General features: G+C 43.3%; 2 long non-coding RNA genes across 3 annotated transcripts in view; one reads left to right on the forward strand and one right to left on the reverse strand.

Annotated features, from left to right (window-relative positions):
* Nucleotides 1–13,508, forward strand: part of LOC115156807 (uncharacterized) — a 32,229-nt gene extending 18,721 nt beyond the window's left edge. Inside the window, exon 3 of the long non-coding RNA XR_003868327.1 lies at nucleotides 13,469–13,508. This is a non-coding gene — a long non-coding RNA (uncharacterized LOC115156807). The remainder of the gene's footprint in view (nucleotides 1–13,468) is intronic.
* Nucleotides 7,706–12,538, reverse strand: LOC115156806 (uncharacterized). 2 transcript variants are annotated; one of them, XR_003868326.1, is made up of 7 exons: nucleotides 12,463–12,538; nucleotides 12,108–12,169; nucleotides 11,926–12,026; nucleotides 11,696–11,747; nucleotides 9,757–9,815; nucleotides 8,514–8,598; nucleotides 7,706–7,984 (listed from the first exon to the last, which is right to left on the reverse strand). It is a non-coding gene; the product is annotated as an uncharacterized LOC115156806 (long non-coding RNA). The 2 variants fall into 2 exon arrangements; XR_003868325.1 differs by having other exon boundaries at nucleotides 9,736–9,815.
* Nucleotides 13,509–16,258: the final 2,750 nt, after the last annotated feature.

Here is a 16,258-nt window from a genome sequence, read left to right on the forward strand (position 1 = left end):
AGCCTTGTTATTCAGGCGTGCCCAAAAAAATACTGAATAGCGGTTTGGTTTAGAATACTGACAGATCTGCGTTTGAATGAATGCTAACAGAACAAAATAGAGCTACCTAGTAGTAGGCCTACTAAACAACATATCAGATCGATAAAGGCATGACACAATCTACAGTTGAAGTCGGAAGTTAACATACACTTAGGTTGGAGTCATTAAAACTCGTTTTTCACTCCAAATTTCTTGTTAACAAACTATTGTGTTGGTAAGGACATCTACTTTGTGCATGACACAAGTCATTTTTCCAACAATTGTTTACAGACAGATTATTTAACTTATAATTCACTGTATCACAATTCCAGTGGGTCAGAAGTTTACATACACTAAGTTGACTGTGCCTTTAAACAGCTTGTAAAATTCCAGAAAATTATGTAATGGTTTTAGCAGCTTCTGATAGGCTAATTGACATAATTTGAGTCAATTGGAGGTGTACCTGTGCATGTATTTCAAGGCCTACCTTCAAACTCATTGCCTCTTTGCTTGACATCATGGGAAAATCAAAAGAAATCAGCCAAGACCTCAGAAAAAAGATTGTAGACCTCCACAAGTCTGGTTCATCCTTGGGAGCAATTTCCAAATGCCTGAAGGTATCACGTTCATCTGTACAAACAATAGTACGCAAGCATAAACACCATGGAACCACGCAGCTGCCATACCGGTCAGTAAGGAGACGCGTACGGTCTCCTAGAGATGAACGTACTTTGGTGCGAAAAGTGCAAATCAATCCCAGAACAACAGCAAAGGACCTTGTGAAGATGCTGGAGGAAACGGGTACAAAAATATCTACATCCACAGTAAAACGAGTCCTATATCGACATAACCTGAAAGGCTGCTCAGCAAGGAAGAAGCCACTGCTCCAAAACCTCCATAAAAATGCCAGACTACGGTTTGCAACTGCACATGGGGACAAAGATCGTACTTTTTGGAGAAATGTCCTCTAGTCTGATGAAACAAAAATAGAACTGTTTGGCCATAATGACCATCATGTTTGGCAGAAAAAGGGGGAGGCTTGCAAGCCAAAGAACACCATCCCAGCCATGAAGCACGGGGGTGGCAGCATCATGTTGTGGGGGTGCTTTGCTGCAGGAGGGACTGGGGCACTTCACAAAATAGATGGCATCATGAGAAGGAATATGATGTGGATATATTGAAGCAACATCTCAAGACATCAGTCAGGAAGTTGAAGCTTGGTTGCAAATGGGTCTTCTAAATGGACAATGACCCCAAGCATACTTCCAAAGTTGTGGCAAAATGGCTTAAGGACAACAAAGTCAAGTATTGGAGTGGCCATCACAAAGCCCTGACCTCAATCCTATAGACAATTTGTGGGCAGAACTGAAAGTGTGTGCGAGCAAGGTCTACAAACCTGACTCAGTTACACCAGTTCTGTCAGGAGGAATGGGCCAAAATTCACCCAACTTATTGTGGGAAGCTTGTGGAAGGCTACCCAAAACGTATGACCCAAGTTAAACAATTTAAAGGCAATGCTACCGAATATTAATTGAGCGTATGTAAACTTCTGACCCACTGGGGATGTGATGAAAGAAATAAAAGCTGAAATAAATCACTCTGCTATTATTCTGACATTTCACATTCTTAAAATAAAGTGGTGATCCTAACTGACCTAAGACAGGGATTTTTTACAAGGATTACATTTCAGGAATTGTGAAAAACTGAGGTTAAATGTATTTGGCTAAAGTGTATGTAAACTTCCCACTTCAAGTGTATATGTAGGCTGGTTACATGAACAGTAAACAAACACTAAACAAAAGGCGAATGAAGATCCAAAATGATCAAAATATTGCCTACAGTCTACTACAGTGAGATGCAGCCATGCACAGCTGTCTTGTCAAATAAATAGGCCTATAGAGTAGTGAGGAGGAAGAGGAGCTCCGCGAACCCTTTGTGTCCGGAAGTCATTTAACCAATCATTGTATCCATTGGCACTCTGTAGAGTTTGTTTGAATGTTAAATGACGAGCCAGAGGCACACCCATAACAGAGTTGCTATTTTCTCAGGTTTTCTCGTTTCAATTCATTTGTGACATTCCAGCATTACTCATTATACCAAAAAAGTCAGATTTAATCAACAACTACGATAGTCAGTTAAAAGGGTAAAAGGCTGTGTACTGTACATATCTGGCTGTGTTGGCAAAATCACTATATATCCCATCGAGCCAAGTGGGGAGAGGCTGCCTGTTGTCACAGTTCCAAGACCAGTCAGAAACGTCCAGTTACACTGGAGTCATTTGCATAAGGTTATCTCAAAACTGATCTTGGATCCGCGTTAAGTAGCAATGTATCCTTACGACACGGAAGATAACACGTTGGCGCTATGACTATTCAACAAAACAATAAATCATTTAAGTTTCTTTCCAGTAAATTTCTTAGTTACATGTTTGTATAACTAGCAAAGGAGTTTTGATGTTGAGGTTGCAGTATTTATGAAGTTTGGCAATGAGGACAAAAACGTGCATAGTTCAGCTAGTTTAGCCAGGGAAAACAAACTCCGAGCATAGCTGGGCAAACATGCGCACTAGCCTAATTCAGGACAACGATTGTAGTTTTTATGCCCTGATATCAGTTTGATTAAACAATTCTGAGACTGAAACTAATACATCAGACTACAAATATTTAAGGAGAGCTAATATATAAACAATCCCGAAATCCTCTAACGGTCAAGAGAAAAAACAAAGCTTAAAACGATGTTTGAGTGAACCTGAATCCAGAAAATGAAGGCTGAAGTTGCTTCCGGACACAGTAGACTCCTCTTCACCACTCTATAAAGGCCTGCTTCAAACATGGCAAATCATGCCGCGCGTGCATGAGTTCAGCAACATATTGTGACATGGCACAATACACTTCTGTGAATGATTTTCTACCCACTTTATCCATTTAGTTTACCATAAACACGTTTCCAATATGTACAGTTCCATTTACAGCAATGATAACCAATAGGCTAACAAGAAAACCATTATGGAATGTATCTATTTCTATGATGAATCGAGCTATGTAGCTATGCCCGCAGGCGTCATTCTTACATTGGAATTATATTTAATTCTGCTTATATCACAAGTAGTAACAGGTTTAATGGCATGAAATCTCTGCTGCCTTCTATCAGCACCATGGACATTGCCCTACACACTAAGCAAGATTTTTATAAAAACCAACCAGCTATATTGTTTCAATCTTAACTTTTCAAAGAGTTGCAACCTCCTTGATGCTCTGTGAAACTTCCTTAGTAATCGATAATTCCATTCTCCCCAAAATCTTCTTGTAAGATCCTCTTAGTTGAGCTTTCCTCAGGTGTAGCATGCTTCTTCCGTGCTGACTGAAGACATTTCTCAAAATGGAAAATGAGTTCTTGCATGTAGTTGTGAACACTTCAAAAGTCAGTTCATGTTTCAGTGCAGTAAGCACGGTCAGCATAGTGGAGAGCGGCCCAGAGAATTGTTGCAGGATATCAAGTAGGGTCCATTTGTCCACATTGGAGCCAGAGTGGGCGATTTCAGTCTGCAAAAACTGGTGAGCGACACAACTCAGCTTCCACCAAATCTGTTTTGCTTAAATCCAGCAGTGGTTTCACCTTTTCCACATCTATAAAGTCATGGCTCTCTGGGTCAAGGGCACACATGGCCTCCACCAGTTGGCTGTTGTGTTCATTGAATCATTCTGCCATTTCACCAATGACAGCATCCAACATGCTGAAGAACAGTATTTTAAACTCAGTCTCTTCTCTGTCCTGCTGGCCCACTCTACTGTCCACCATGTATTGTTGGAGATTTGTACTTACTGTACATAATGTCATCCTTTGCTTGGATCTGGTGGTGGTGAATCCTTTGGGACTATCAATAGCATGCTTCCAGCTAGAATACCCGCCTTTGGTGAAGGCCTTGTCTGCGTTAGCATTGGACCCAACACAGAACTTCCGACATGGGGAAAGAAAATGCCGCATCTGCAGTAACCGAGTATTCCAGCCACTCTCTTCCTATTAAGCAGTTGTTATTAAATGAACGTTTTTGGACAGAAAACCTGCGTCTAGGGTAGGATTCAAGGCTAACCTGGGCTGGCTCCTCTGTTCCAAGATCATCAGGAACCGTCTGAGGTGGAGGGGGCTGAGGAGCCATTATCCTGGTGGGGCTTATGGAAAGGTGGGTAGGCTCTGCATGCGGAGCTAGCTGGAGCTCGGTAGATTCATTGCTGCTTGATGCTGCTGCTGCTCATCGCTCTCCTTCTCCTTTGGCTTTGTTTGGGTACTTTTTGAAGCCAATTTCTGATAGCCATTGTGACACATTAGCTGGTTTGAGATAGCTAAATCGGCTAAGGCTAATAACACTGACACTTTGTACGGCTAGCTAAGAAGCTAACTAAACTCTGTAGTGGTGGAGCATGAGGCACAGTTGAGTGAAGCAGCTTCGACGGTAAACTTGACCCCGCCCTTACGAATCAAAATCAAATATTACAGGCGGAGGCATATCACGTTATTCACTTAGCCTACCACAGAGATGAGAGATGAGAAGCATTTTCTTCCCGCCCAGTGGCTTTCCATAGCCCACCTACACACCTTTCCATAGCCCACCTACACACCTTTCCATAGCCCACCTACACACCTTTCCATAGCCCACCTACACACCTTTCCATAGCCCACCTACACACCTTTCCATAGCCCACCTACACACCTTTCCATAGCCCACCTACACACCTTTGCGCGCCCTGTCCATTGAGCTGGCACAGCACAGCGAAGATCATTTGAACTTTTTTGCTATTTTTAATATAGGGACATAAAACTACAACAGAGGGGATAAGCCCCCTTTTAACACCCTTACACACTCACAGACCTCTTCAATGGTTGGTAGAATACCTGATCACCCCTGATGTGAAATATAACGTTGATTTAACTCATTACATTAACTGTAATGTCTGATGTAATTGTAGTTTTGAAGGAAACCAAATTAAACATCATGATCAGAATTATCCATAGTCTCAATTTACATCAGAATTCAAATATGTGTGGCCGTGGCTGTGGAGGGGATAGTCACTTGGTATAGCACAACAGTGTCCTCTGCTGGTTGTCATTTAAAGATCATATACCGTTCTGGTCTGAGAGTTTAAACATGCAAGTTCTATCTTTCTCTCTCACACACACACCACATATCAATAGATGTGTTTTTCAAGGCCTAAGCTGTCAATCACCCCTCCCCAGCATCACATCGCCTTCAAGTTTAAAGCTGGTATTAATTCGGAGCTAAGGGGGCAAGGGATACGGGCTCTATTAAAATATTTATCGACTCACTGTGTCTATGTACAGAATACTTGTGTTATTTTTTTTCATTCCAGCTCTTTCATGTGAATATCAAAAGACTTCATCAAAATGGAGTCCCATAGAGAAGTCATTGAGGTCTGCGCAGAAAATTACTCACCCGCATATTTATGTGTCATTAACAATGAAACGCGGGACACGGGACAAAACACACAGTGCACTAAACATTAAGAACACCTTCCTAATATTGAGTTGGCCCCCCTCCGCCTTTGCCCTCAGCACAGCCTCATTTCATCTGGGCATGGACTGTACAAGGTGTCAAAAGCGTTCCACAGGGATGCTGGCCCATGTTGACTCCAATGCTTCCCACAGTTGTGTCAAGTTGGCTGGATGTCCTTTGGGTGGTGAACCATTCTTGATACACACGGGAAACTGTTGAGCAGTAAAGACCCAGCAGCGTTGTAGTTCTTTACACAAACCGGTGCGCCTGGCACTTACTACCATACCCCGTTCAAAGGCACATAAATCTTTTGCCTTGCCCATTCACCCTCTGAATGTCACACATACACAATCCATGTCTCAATTGTCTCAAGGCTTAAAAATCCTCCTTTAACCTGTCTCCTCCCCTTCATCCACACTGATTGAAGTGCATTTAACGAGTGACATCAATAAGGGATCATAGCTTTCACCTGGATTCACCTGGTCAGTCTATGTCAAGGAAAGCATTCTTAATGTTTTGTACACTTAGTCACAGGAGTTTGGTGGCACCTTAATTGGGGAGGATGGGTTTGGGGTAATGGCTGGAGCGTAATAAGTGGAATGGTAGCAAATACATCAAACATTTTCCATGTGTTTGATGCCATTCCATTTGCTCCGTTCCAGCCATTATTATGAGCCATCCTCCCCTCAGCAGCCTCCACTGCACTCAGTGTAGACCAGTGCATTCCCCTCATGTGGTGGTTTGGGTATAATGCGCTCTCCTAATTGACTCTCTAATCTTTGCCTACCCCTCTCAAGCATGGCAGCTGTCTTATCTTCTCCTGGAAAATAAGATTGCCTTTGCATTTGATTGAGTAACAGTGTTGGAAAATAGATTTTGGTGGCAGAGTGCTTACAATAGGGCAAAATGCTAATCTTGGTTTGACAACGAAATCATGACTTGTTTGTTTGGATGAATGGAATAAGACTTCCTTAATCTGTGAAGTGCCAACATTGAAAATAACTATTTCTCTCACAGTTGAAGTCACAGTAGTCACCAACTAACAAAAACTAAGCCTTGAATCATAATGTAAAGCCACATAGCCAGACTATACTGTATGACAGACATCCAAAAACATATCTCTCATCCATCCCTGTCCACCAATCAGAAGCATTATGTCCCATCCTGTACCACTTTTTTAAAATTCATTTTGCGTAATTGCCAATAACACGTTTATCTCTCACGTAAAAAACAACTACTCCACTTTAATTAAAAAGGCCAGCGTCCTCTCGCTGCGTTCCTCAGGAGCGTGCGGCTGCATGCTAACGAGTTAGGGATAATTAAGAAGCCAGCTCAATAATGGGGAGAGCAGCAGTAATACCAGGGTAATTGAGGCAGGTGTGTGTGTGTGTGCCCACGCTATCAGAACCACCGTGAGTGGCAGGTCATGAGAACGATTAGAGCATCAACACAGTCAGTGCAGGGTGGAATGCCACATCCGATGACACTGTCATTCACTAAGTCATTATGCTGATAAAGATTGAAGAACTCTGTATGTGTGTGCGGTTTGGTTTATGTGTAACACAATTAATCCTTGGAAAATGTTGAGGAATTGAATGGTAATCTCGGTTAACCCAGAACTAAAAACCTGCGTAATTGGTCAGCTGCTCGATTAAATTCTGGGTCTTTACATGTTAAGAGAAGGGATTAAGAGCTAGAATGTGGAGCTGAACCGGAACGAGGATCTCCACCTCTCTTTGCAAGTTACAGGCCAAATGCCCTGCTGCTCATTATTCCACGCATCCAATTCTTTCCCCACAGATTCTATGGTACCATTTATGGTTACGTCGATCTCTTCACGAGACTAAATGAATGCAGACGCATACAGTCAAGTACATGAATGAATATTTATTTCTAAAGTAAAGGTTGAATGGGAAGAGAGGGTGAAACAGAGGGAGGAGAGAGGAGTGCTGTTGAGGGGGTTGCAAGACTTTCACCTTATCTCAATGGGATGGCCTAATTACAGTTTGGGTGAGTTTTGGGGGTGTGTTTTAAATCTTTACCATCTTGAAAATCTATGGGTTGTTGAATGAGACTAATTGAAACTTTATTGGGGGGCAGGCAATAGAGATCCACTGTGTACTTGTCGAGTGTGAAGGTGTTGAGTTGACCAGGGCTGACTTCAACATTTAGCGACATCTGCAATGAACCTCTGTCCCAATGCATGGTGATGGTGACGTCCGCAAAGTTGAAATGTTGGATCTGTAAGGCGTCATTCAGTCAATTTACACCTGTTCGTTTGGGACTACTGCGCAATATGGTATTCATATGTACACACTGAATATACAGTAAATAGACGAAGAAATGTGGTGAAGTTACTCCACGGTCGGCCAACTCCTGGGCGATTGAGGTAGGATTTGTTTAATCCCTGGCTTACTTCAGCAGCTATTCATATAGGGAGTAGAAATCTCTCCTGTTCTGTTTCAGGGGAAGCAAGAGAGACAGTAATTCATAACAAAGTCAGCATGAAGGCTCTATTCAATCCGTATCACTGAAGCTTTACAGGTTCATCTTGCTCAATGTAAAGGTCATTTGTATTAAATGCCGTCTCCGCGGGAACATTGCCTTTAATTGTCAATCGCGCTATAAAGCGGCTCTTCAGCACTAGGGATTGAATAAAGCCTTAAGTGTACAGTATGTTGTTACCCTTCAAGTTTAATTATACATTTTTTTTACCTTTATTTAACTAGGCAAGTCAGTTAAGAACTAATTCCTATTTACAATGACGGCCTACCCCAGCCAAACCCTAACCCGGATGACGCTGGGCCAATTGTACGCCGCCCTATGGGACTCCCAATCACGGCCGGTTGTGATACAGCCCGGGATCGAACCAGGGTCTGTAGTGATGCCTCTAGCGCTGAGATGCAGTGCCTTAGAACGCTGCGCCACTTGGGAGCCCAGTACAGGTCAGGTATTGAGACCACTACAGGTCAGAGGTTATATCTACCTTGTTGCCAGCAATTGCCTATCCACCCAGTTGCATTGCGCCAGTCATGGAGGAAGTTAATGAACTTCTTGTTGCTCAGGAGGGTCTATGGGACAGAGAAGGAAATGAGATGGCATGTTGGAACTATTACGATACCTATATTAGCAGTATACCAGTAACGACTAGAGACATGCATGTAGCTACTATTGAAGTATTCACCTTGAAGGCCTCTCTCATGGCAGACAGCTTCATGGGAAAGTTATCTATTACCCTCTTGACCAAAGCCCACAGTACAGGGGACTGCACCTGCATGGTAGCAACTGTCCACAGTACAGGGGACTGCACCTGTATGGTGGCAACTGTCCACAGTACAGGGGACTGCACCTGCATGGTAGCAACTGTCCACAGTACAGGGGACTGCACCTGCATGGTAGCAACTGTCCACAGTACAGGGGACTGCACCTGTATGGTAGCAACTGTCCACAGTACAGGGGACTGCACCTGCATGGTAGCAACTGTCCACAGTACAGGGGACTGCACCTGCATGGTAGCAACTGTCCACAGTACAGGGGACTGCACCTGTATGGTAGCAACTGTCCACAGTACAGGGGACTGCACCTGCATGGTAGCAACTGTCCACAGTACAGGGGACTGCACCTGCATGGTAGCAACTGTCCACAGTACAGGGGACTGCACCTGCATGGTAGCAACTGTCCACAGTACAGGGGACTGCACCTGCATGGTAGCAACTGTCCACAGTACAGGGGACTGCACCTGCATGGTAGCAACTGTCCACAGTACAGGGGACTGCACCTGCATGGTAGCAACTGTCCACAGTACAGGGGACTGCACCTGCATGGTAGCAACTGTCCACAGTACAGGGGACTGCACCTGCATGGTAGCAACTGTCCACAGTACAGGGGACTGCACCTGTATGGTAGCAACTGTCCACAGTACAGGGGACTGCACCTGCATGGTAGCAACTGTCCACAGTACAGGGGACTGCACCTGTATGGTAGCAACTGTCCACAGTACAGGGGACTGCACCTGTATGGTAGCAACTGTCCACAGTACAGGGGACTGCACCTGCATGGTAGCAACTGTCCACAGTACAGGGGCTGTACCGCCATGGCAACAACTGTCCACCTGACAAATATCTCCTGGAACACGAGGAGGCCATACCATATGATGGATGGATGAGTCTCGACCAACATCGATATTTCTAGACTAGAAGGTGCCATACTTCTCTGGTGTGAAGTCTTACAGAGGGAGGCTCCCTCCCGTCTAGTCAGCCAAGGTCTGTGTTCACCCAGAAACGGGCCTCTGCAAGATTAGGAAACCCTGCATTAAACTAGTTAATCTGAAGAGTGAGTAGTAATCTAGGCTTTATACAAGAACACATCCACCACTGAGCTTATACTCTATATAAAAAAGGTGCCATCTGGAACCTAAAAGGGTTATTCGGCTGACCCTTTGAAGAACCCTTTTTGGGTTCCATGTAGAATCATCTGTGTAAAGGGTTATTATTATAATTTTTTTTTACTTTTACCCCTTTTTCGTGGTATCCAATTGGTAGTTACAGTCTTGTCGCTGCATCTCCCGTACGGACTCGGTAGAGGCGAAGGTCGAGAGCCATGCGTCCTCCGAAACGCGACCCTGCCAAGCCACACTGCTTCTTGACACAATGCCCGCCTAACCCGGAAGCCAGCCACACTAATGTGTCGGGGGAAACGCCGTAGACTTGGCGACCGTGTTAGCGTGCATGCGTCCGGCCCGACACAGGAGTCACTATAGCGAGATGGGACAAGGACATCGCTGCCGGCCAAACCCTCCCCTAACCCGGACGACGCTGGGCAAATTGTGCGCCGCCCCATGGGTCTCCCGGTCGCGGCCGGCTGTGACAGAGCCTGGACTCAAACCAGGATCTCTAGTGGCACAGCTAGTAACTGTGATGCCTTGCACCACTGCGCCACTCGGGAGGCCCGTGTAAAGGGTTCTACTTGGAACCAAAAAGGGTTCTCCTATGGGGACAGCCAAAGAACCCTTTTGGAACCCTTTTTGCTAAGAATGTATAAGTCAATCATTATTTTGAACAGACAAAATCGTTTTTTGTCATAATCTTTATTTCATAACCGGCTGGCCCTGCGGTCTCTGCTCTGAGCCCTGTTTTGTCCAATTCAATGCCAATAGTTGAGTGACATTTAAGCAGTGTTATTTTGAGAGTGTGTGTCAGGGAAAAGGGCAGGCCAGGTGGATTGATTGTCCAGGGCAGGAGGTGGTATAAAGGTGCTGGAGTGAGTGGGTTTCATTAAGGCCTGTTTAATCACTGAGAAAAACAAAAGACATTGTATCCCTACGCCATTCACAAGCACTATCTCCTACACCATTCTATACCTGTATGGCATTCATTGAGACACTATATCCTTCTGTACCTATACCATTCACAAGGAGACTTGTATACCATTCTACGGACCATCTACCATTCATACAGGCACTCTCCGGCACAATTCTATACCTATATAATATACCATTCATAAAGACTTTTATACCATTCTGTACCTATACATTGTTTAATGACACGCATGTATCCTGTACCTGTACCATTGATAGTGACACTGAATCCCTCAAAGTCGGTTTCCTAACAACAACCGGAGGTATCCAGTGCAGATACCCATGACAGCTGGTTAATAGGTACAACAGCCAACATGACTACTTCTCTGCTTCTGATTCCTAATTATAATAACTCGATGGCTGGGCAGGACAGGAATAAACTGATATTATTGAATGTGCCTCCGAAATGTAAAAGACATCCATCTTCCAATACGCAGCTGTTTTAAGATGAGATCAATAAAACTATAAAACACTGCCTAACATTTAAATGGCCTCATTTGCAGGCCTTCTGTAAGGGAGAAAACAATTGATATTGACATACAGGGAACTCTGAGTAATGGTTATGTTGTGGGCTCTGTTTTATTTATGGCTGATGGAGGCAGGAATATATGATGAGTGGTACTTCCCACAGTTTGAGAGAAACTTTGCAACAACCTTTCAGTTCAGTATTTTTAAGTAGCGCTAAACGGCAGTTACATGAATAGCGTTATGGTATGTTGTTACTTAGCCCTACAATGTAACTTCTATCTTACATCATGGTTTTGCCCACCACTTAATATTTTTCTATATGACCTTAGCATTATTGTATTTACCATCAAACTGCATCATCAACACGTTGAAGAGGTACATGAGGGAGGGCCAAATCTGTCAGGATTAGAAAGGCATAACATTTTAACTAGGGAATCGACTAACAAATAAGCAAACAACTTTACAAATCTCTGATTGATATGGTAGACTTTGCCGCCATCTTGTGGATGGTATACTGTATAAAAGTCAGATGACAAAATAATAAAATCAATGAAAACAATGAATGATCTACTACCTTCAATGCACAAATGTAACCCATCATTTAATGTTAATCAGATGTTTAGGGTAGTCCGTATGTTGTCTGTCATATGGAAAATTCACACAATCTGCACCAATCTGGAAAAGCACAGCATGACAAAACCATGATTGCTACAGCAATGTCGGCAATTACTCTAGGTACAGTTCTAATAGCCCAACCTGCTCAAACTCTCTTCAGCTCCTTGAGGGACAAAACCTATTTGACTTTAAAAGATGAGATCCTATGAATGAGAGAGAGAAAGAAACACAATGAAGGATGACGGAGTGACAAGGAGCAGTAAGATAAATCAAGGACACACCATAGAGACAGTTCTTAGAAGAGCATGTGTCGGCTGGCTATTGTCTCGGATACCTTGACCACATTTACTGCTAAGACCTTTACAATTCCCAATTGTACAATGCCAGGTTAAGACACACATTCATACAGAACGGCTGAGAAAATAATTAAACTGTTTGAGGTCTAAGACTTGGGTTTCGCAAGGAACTCTCATCATCTTCTCTTTGCATATCTTACCTGATGAATCCACGTCTACTTTCACAGTTCTCTGGAGATGGATGTACTCTATTCCTACAGAGGGAAAACAAACGGCAAACAGGGCGAAATTTAAAATGGATGTTGTGTTTGAGGTCTTTTGAGGCATGGGTTTGGCTTGTAATTGCAATCACCTGTCAATGCAGTAGTCATGGAGATGGTAGGCATTTCTGATTGGCCATTATTATCTTAGCTTAACGAATTAATACTGTTCAAGTATACGTTTAGCATGGGTAATAATTATTCCTTATTGGCAAATAATGAAGAAGAAAGCAGGTTAATAATCATCAATACATTTAATAATGATGTTGCAATAATTAAGGTGTCAAGTCAACATGTCCCAACACTGACTGCCTAAATTATATTTCCCAACTTCCATATTCAGTACAAGTCGATTTACATGCAGTTAATCAATGAACAAAAGAAAAGTGGAAAACAACACAGACATGATGTTGTGGACTGATAGTCATTCATTTAGGTTTAGATCAAATGTTAACCAGCCAGGTCAGCTGTGATACAAATCAGTATTAAACGTCTGTCCATGTCTGAGGACGTCAGGAGATGACGTGGAAACCCTTGCTGTCTCTGCCTGGCCGGTTCCCCTCTCTCCACTGGGATTCTCTGCCTCTAACCCTATTACGGGGGCTGAGTCACTGGCTTACTGGCGCTCTTCCATGCCGTCCCTAGGAGGGGTGTGTCACTTGAGTGGGTTGAGTCACTGACGTGATCTTTCTGTCCGGTTTGGTGCCCCCCCTTGGGTTCGTCTGGCTGGCTGGCCCTGTCCGGGGGTATCGTCGGACGGGGCCACAGTGTCCTCCTGTCTCAGCCTCCAGTATTTATGCTGCAATAGTTTATGTGTCGGGGGGCTAAGGTCAGTCTGTTATATCTGGAGTATTTCTCCTGTCTTATCCGGTGTCCTGTGTGAATTTAAGTATGCTCCCTCTAATTCGCTCTCTCTCTATCTTTCTATCTTTCTCTCTTTTCTCAGAGGACCTGCGCCCTAGGACCATGCCTCAGGACTACCTGGCCTGATGACTCCTTGCTGTCCCCAGTCCACCTGGTCGTGCTGCTGCTCCAGTTTCAACTGTTCAACTGCCTGCAGCTATGGAACCCTGACCTGTTCACCGGACATGCTATCTTTGTCACACCCTGATCTGTTTCACCTGTCTTTGTGATTGTCTCCACCCTCCTCCAGGTGTCGCCCATCTTCCCCATTATCCCTTGTGTATTTATACCTGTGTTCTCTGTTTGTCTGTTGCCAGTTTGTTTTGTTCATCAAACCTCCGCTTGCTCCTGTCTTGGCTATAGTTCTTATTTTCCCGGTTTTGACCTTTCTGCCTGCCTGCCGTCCTGTACCTTTGCCCTACTACTCTGGATTACCAACCTCTGCCTGACCTGAGCCTGCCTGCCATCCTGTACCTTTGCCTGCACGTGTTCAATTTAATACACTTTTGATCGCTTCTCACTACCCATCCGCACCTCCTTTACCTGGGACTGTGCATTTGAGGTGAGTTCAGTGAAGTTCTGTTGGAACCACAGCCAGGGCCGGCCCTAGAGTTTTGAGGGCCCTAACTGAGATTTAGTTGAGGGTCCCCCCACTTCACGGGCAAAACATTTTAGTGGCTTCCATCTTGACAGCGGAGAGAAATATTTACGTTTTAAAGTTAATTTCCTGCAATTTGTGTGAGCTAAGCTAGGCAGGGAAAGTACACTTCGCAACGTATTCTCACGTGGGGTGATGAAACACAAGTTTCAGCTCCACACAAATAATGGACAGTTCCCTGATCCAATGCTTGCATGGCTGGTAGCCTGTGTGCCTCACCGCTCACAGAATGGAATATATTCTCTGGATTTAAAATGTTTCCGACCCAAAATATAACTTTTCTGAACCGCACGCTGAAATGTTTTCATGCCACCCACCAGCGGATATCTGACCTGATGCAGGACTCTAGAGCCTTGTTTATACCTGGTGCTAACATTCGTCCTGTGTCCTGATCTTGCCCACGTTCTTATTGTGCCCACATTTTCATAAATGCATCTACACATGGTATTAAAATGTGTCTCTAAGGCTACATTTAAGCCATGTTCACATTGGAAGTGACTCAAATACCTTTTTTTTTGTATATCTGCTTAGAATCTGTTTTTTTTCTTCTGCTGTCTGAACAGCCAAAACTAACTTCGTAGGTGGTTTGATGTCAGATACAAATTTGACTACGACTTGTATGGAGCGATTTCAGTGCCAACAGGATATTGAATTTGAATGTAATATTTTTTAATTTGTCATGCACTCATTGAATTCATAGATTTAACTTGTATTTCATGATTTGAAACTGAATTGAATGAATACTGAATTCAGTTTTGACATTAAATGTACATTTAATTGAATATTCAATATTTATATATTCCATTTCAATATGGTAGATCAACAGCTTCTACCCCCAAGCCATAAGACTGCATTGATTTACATTGACCACCCCCCCCCCCCTTTTGTACACTGCTGCTACTCGCTGTTTGTTTACCTATGCATATTCACTTCGCCCCCACCTACATGTACAGATTACCTCATCTAGCCTGTACCCCCACAAACTGACTCGGTACCGGTGCCCCCTGTATATAGCCTCGTTATTCTTATTATGTTACTTTTTATTATTACTTTTTATTTTAGTCTACTTGGTAAATATTTTCTTCTTGAACTGCACTGTTGGTTAAGGGCTTGTAAGCATTTCACGGTAAAGTCTACACTTGTTGTATTCGGCGCATGTGACAAAGTTTGATTTGATTATTGTGTTCATTGTCTGTGTTTCAAGTGTACAAACTATCATTTCAAGTATCATCAAAGTTTCATGGGGCGGCAGGTAGGAGCTTTGGGCCAGTGCTGGATCGAATCCCCGAGCTGACAAGGTAAACATCTGCCCATGAGCAAGGCATTTAACCCACTGTTCCCCAGGTGCCATGGATGTCGAATAAGGCAGCCACCCGCACCTCTCTGATTCAGAGGGGTTGGGTTAAATGCGGAAGACGCATTGCAGTTGAATTCATTCAGTTGTACAATTTACTAGGTATCCCCCTTTTCATATATTCAACAGAATAATTCAGTTCTCTAAGCCTCAAAAAATAAAATAATCCAACTTTCAAAATGGCTTGCCACTGCAGCTTTCTAGCACATTCACTAATTTGTTTGTACTTAATTACCAATTAAAGCTAGTTAGCTACCACATGTTCATGTGAAACTGTCAACAGAGTAGCTAGCAAGCAACAAGCTATGCCAAATAAGTTTAAAAACCATTGAGGGCAAATCAATCCAATTTGACCATTCAGAAACAAGTCTATGGAGCAATCAGTGCCAACAGATTGTATTTGAATTCCATCATTTTGAATTCGATTATTGAATTTAAATGACCTGGCCTCCACAATCACCTGACCTCAACCCAATTGAGATGGTTTGGGATGAGTTGGACCGCAGAGTGAAGGAAAAGCAGCCAACAAGTGCTCAGACTGTTGGAAAAGCATTCCAGGTGAAGCTGGTTGAGAGAATGTCAAGAGTGTGCAATACTGTCATCAAGGCAAAGGGTGGCTACTTTGAAAAATCCCAAATATGGTTTTTTTGGTTACTACATGATTCCATGTGTGTTATTTTATAGTTTTGATGTCTTCACTATTATTCCACAATGTAAAAAATAGTACAAATAAATAAAACCCCTTGAATGAGTAGGTATGTCCAAACTTTTGACTGGTACTGCATATATACAGTGCATTTGGAAAGAATTCAGACCCCTTG

This window comes from Salmo trutta, chromosome 21, assembly GCF_901001165.1.
Source record: "Salmo trutta chromosome 21, fSalTru1.1, whole genome shotgun sequence".
NCBI lineage: Eukaryota > Metazoa > Chordata > Actinopteri > Salmoniformes > Salmonidae > Salmo > Salmo trutta.